Source organism: Phalangium opilio, unplaced genomic scaffold (genome assembly GCF_054372755.1).
Source record: "Phalangium opilio isolate 3A_F unplaced genomic scaffold, DU_Popi_V2 ptg000246l_1, whole genome shotgun sequence".
Lineage (NCBI taxonomy): Eukaryota > Metazoa > Arthropoda > Arachnida > Opiliones > Phalangiidae > Phalangium > Phalangium opilio.
Window position 1 is genome coordinate 1,625,326 of NW_028324225.1, and position 4,979 is coordinate 1,630,304.

Here is a 4,979-nt window from a genome sequence, read left to right on the forward strand (position 1 = left end):
TGTTTTTTTACCACTATGAAAATTGGACCAAATAGCCTTAACCGTGCTAACATCATAAACTGACTATTATCCATTCTAAAATATCTCAGATTGGTATATTTTTAAAATATGAAATTAAACATACTTAAACTTAAATCTAATTAATGAAAATTGGAAAGCGGAAAATCTAAATACCAGGCTTTCGTTTTGCAACGGTTTCGCCCTCCGACCCCGTTGCAGACGACAGTGGACGAAAGCTTAAAATTTCAAACCTCTGGCTTATGCTCAGTCCACTGCCGTCAAGTAACTACCGCGACCCCACACATCTAGTTCTTTCCGGTTGCCACCCTTCCCCCCTTTGCGGAAAGGAGTTAGCATCCCACTGGGAAGGAATAAAATGAGAAATTTTCTATTGTATAACGCATTCGCATTGACACCCGGGTACAATGTAGTCGTCACTATTTTTGCTGAACCTCATGGTTCAGTCTCGTCTTTATGATTTAAATTTAATTTATGTTTAATAAAAGTCAAAGAGTTTTTGATTCATCAATATGTCTTCTAATTTAAATTAAGTTAAAAGTTAGTCTCCAACCACGGATCTCCGAAAGCGGCACAACCAAGAAGAACCTGGGTAATATGTTTTTAACACTTAGCGTTGTGACAACGGTCCTCCTTTATAAGGATTGACTGAACGCCTTGTCAACGGAATGGAACGTATTTTTTTCCGTTACAATTGGTGCCGTGTACCCAGTGAAACGAACCCCGTGTTACAAATAATGCCGTGCCCGTCGTTTTTAACCCTCGGTTCTTGCTTTCCCGTCCCGTCGCTTTTCTTCTCCGTCGGGGTGGTCGGGCCCGATTCGCGAGCCTCGTTACATGTTAGTTCTAGTTTGAGCAAGATCGTCGCCATCTTGGAACTCTCCCTTCTCGAACAATCGAAGACGCATTTCCCAAATTTAGTTTTAGATCGAATTGAATCATGAATTTTATTTATTCTACCAGTGATCTAGATTAGAATTATTTATTTTTAGAATTAAATCTCGTGATAAACTAAATTATTTTTCGGCTAGATAAAATTTTTGAATTTAATTATTTTTGAAATTTTAATGAGTCATCCCGAATCGTGCCCGAGTTTAAAATTATATCGCGGAAGCCAAGATTCGGAAAATTCTTCGGTCTCATCCCGTGAGTCGGACATTTCGAAATACACGTAGCCGGTAGCTAAGCCTAACCTCGTGGTGCAAGGCGAGATACGCCGATATGGCCCTCAGAGATTGTTAGTCTCCGGATTGGAACATTCATATTCGAATTAAACTTGATAAATCTTATCGGACTTTTCACTCAACCCAATCAAGAGACTTTATAACATTTTACTCGGAATTAACGAACTTTACAAACATTCGCAACCAAACGATATCGGACTAAGTGACAGTGCCCCACCATAGCTGTTAATACCACAAGTCTCTCGTAATTTCGGATTCTTCCACTACCCAGACATAATGTATCTTAACAAGCTGGCCCGTTGGCCTTAACGTCCGACGGATTTCTCGTAAAGCTCTGTTCTTAAACGAAAAAAAAAATCGCACGCCTGCGGATGTATCAATCACCGGCAAAGAAGTGCAACAACTGACCAAGAAAACCCAAATGGACATCACCACCGCTGATCAGATAGATCCCGGAACGGAACCACACCAACTAGAGACCCCAAATGGATATCACCACCGCTGATCAGACAGATCCCGGAACGGAATTCCACACCCAATAGAGACCCCAACTGGACATCGCCACCGCAGATCAAACGATCCCGGAAAGGAAATCCACCCGAACACTCCTCACGATTTATGACGAAGTCCACATCCGACACCGACGAACTCTCCGAACAACCGCACCGCCATCTCCACGGAAGCATCCATCCAAGAATGAAGACGCCCCAGGAAGACTAACTTACAAAACCTTAATTTAATTTGATTTTATAACAATGTATAAAATTTTTCTTTGGGGGGTAGAATGCAACGGTTTCGCCCTCCGACCCCGTTGCAGACGACAGTGGACGAAAGCTTAAAATTTCAAACCTCTGGCTTATGCTCAGTCCACTGCCGTCAAGTAACTACCGCGACCCCACACATCTAGTTCTTTCCGGTTGCCACCCTTCCCCCCTTTGCGGAAAGGAGTTAGCATCCCACTGGGAAGGAATAAAATGAGAAATTTTCTATTGTATAACGCATTCGCATTGACACCCGGGTACAATGTAGTCGTCACTATTTTTGCTGAACCTCATGGTTCAGTCTCGTCTTTATGATTTAAATTTAATTTATGTTTAATAAAAGTCAAAGAGTTTTTGATTCATCAATATGTCTTCTAATTTAAATTAAGTTAAAAGTTAGTCTCCAACCACGGATCTCCGAAAGCGGCACAACCAAGAAGAACCTGGGTAATATGTTTTTAACACTTAGCGTTGTGACAACGGTCCTCCTTTATAAGGATTGACTGAACGCCTTGTCAACGGAATGGAACGTATTTTTTTCCGTTACAGTTTAATACCGTTTTCAAGTCAAACAAACGAATAGTTATTGCATTACGGCTACCACAAAATGGTTATCTGTAAAATATTATCCCATGTTATTTCTATGGGAAAATTTCGAGTTTTTCGTCAAAATCACTGATTATTTTTATGGAAATGAAAACCACCCATAGCAACTTCATTTTTTATAAAATAAACTATTACATGAATCTTTTTAAAATTTTAACCACATATTCAGGGTCCGAATTGTAGTTCTGTGGAATTTGTTCAAAGCAGTTAATACAATACAAAAAAAGTTATATCCAATCAAAAACCCATCCTTATACATTAAAGTCAGTATGAAGTCTTATCTAAGAGAGCTACCGCTCTCATAGAATACAAAAAAAGTTATTTCCAATCGAAAAACCATCCGTTTTACATTAAAGTCAGTATGAAGTCTTATATCAATCAGGCAACGTAGAGCACACATCTTATTATGTATATCTTCAATGGGATTCTTGGTTTTTGACTAGTTCTTTCTCATAGAAGTAATTGTGGTGGTGGCTACTAATATGAGCCCAGACTTTGGGCCACGTTAATAATGTTTAAAACTAAAGACTACATTTGTGTAATTTTTAAGATTTTCTATTTTCCTATTTATGCTGCAATGTGTACGATTTAATAAAAGTTGTTCATGGTGCAGCGAAAGTTATTTTTTCAAGTTATAATGCTATATTAAGCAGTGAAAAAATAATCTAGCCTTCTACTGATAATTAGACGAAATGATCGAAAACTCTTATGGTGTTTCCTTCGCTCAAAAAGCCCGCGAAATTAAAATTGCTTTACTACTTTACGAGTGGGATTTCCCTTTTCTTTCTTTCCCCCTCTCACTTATACAGGGTGTTTCTGATAAGTCTGCCATAAATCAAGGGGCGTGTTCTTTGGGTCAAACTGAGTGGAAAGTGTCAAAGAACATGGGGTGTACAAGAATTTGCCACGAAGATATGGCCCCCCAAACATTGGCCCCTAAAACAAGAAAATATTCGAAAATGTAGACTAAAACAAATTCAGCCTTATCAACTTGTTTAGAAATATGAGACAATTTCAATAGTTTCCCTCTAACATCGTTATTGAACTTTCACCTGGCAGAAGTGTATTAAATGAGTAGAAGTATGCCTACTCTAGTAAAGTAAATTCAAAGTATCATGGTACCTTTCGGTTGGTATTACTTTTATTCTTAACAAGTTAACATGGACGTTACAGGTATTGTTCAAAATGTCCACCAACGGCGTTAAAACAAACATGAACCCGTCTTTCGAAAGATTCTTGGACATGTTGGAAGATTCCTGGCATGTTCCTGATTGTTTGACAACCTTCAATAATTCGTCTTCGCAAGTCTTCCTCATCACGGACTTCATTCTTGTACACGATGTCTTTGAGATGACCCGAAAGATAGAAATCGCACGGATTTAAATCCGGAGATCTGGCTGGCCACGCAACTGGTCCTCCACGCCCAATCCACCTCAAATTAAACGTAGCATTAAGATGTTCTCTAACTGCACGGCTGAAATGTGGGGGTGCCCCGTCGTGAATAAACCACATGTCACGAAGTAATGCTAACGGTATGTCCTCGAGTAGTTCAGGTAAAGTGTCTCTTAAGTACGTGAGATATGCTTCACCATTTAGTCTGGGTGGAAGAAAATGCGGACCTAGTAAATGATTACCGACAATGCCGCACCATACGTTTAAAGAAAATTGCTGTTGGTGACTTCTAACACTAGTTGCGTGTGGGTTTAATTGGCGCCATTCGTGGTGGTTGTGATAGTTCAGAATTCCATCCCGGGAAAAATGTGCCTCGTCGGTTACTAAAAGGACCCGTGGAAATTGATTGTCCTCTACTCTGGCCAAAAACCACTCGCAAAAGTCGATGCGTCTTGGATAATCTGCCGGGTTAAGAGCTTGCACCTTTTGAATATGATACGGGTGAAACTGATGTCCGCGGAGAATTCGCCAGACCAAAACGTGATTAACATGTAATTGTCGTCCAACTTGTCTGGTACTTGTCAAGGAGTCCTCATCGAACATAGCAAGGACGTCTTCCTCGATTTCCTCCATGTCTTCTGGAATGTCTCGCTCTCGAACGTTGTTGGGTTGTACTTGTCCGATGTCCCTCAAGCGCCTGTCAACAGCCTCGAACGTACGACGATTTGGTATGCGTCGTTGCGGAAATTGTTCCTGGTATCGCCGCTGTGCTTCCACTGAATTGCCCTGCGCCAGTCCATACATGAGATGCATGTCTGCATATTCTGCATTGGTATACGCCATACTGTACTACCACACGTTCGTTCGAAGTGATACTGTGACGTTATCAACAACATCGCGTTACTTTATAGCAAACCACCGTTTAGTTTCTACGTTTGCGTCATGACTGTCAGCATTGTTTTTTATTCACAGACTTCATTCTTGTACACGATGTCAAAAAAATCTTTGAGATGACCCC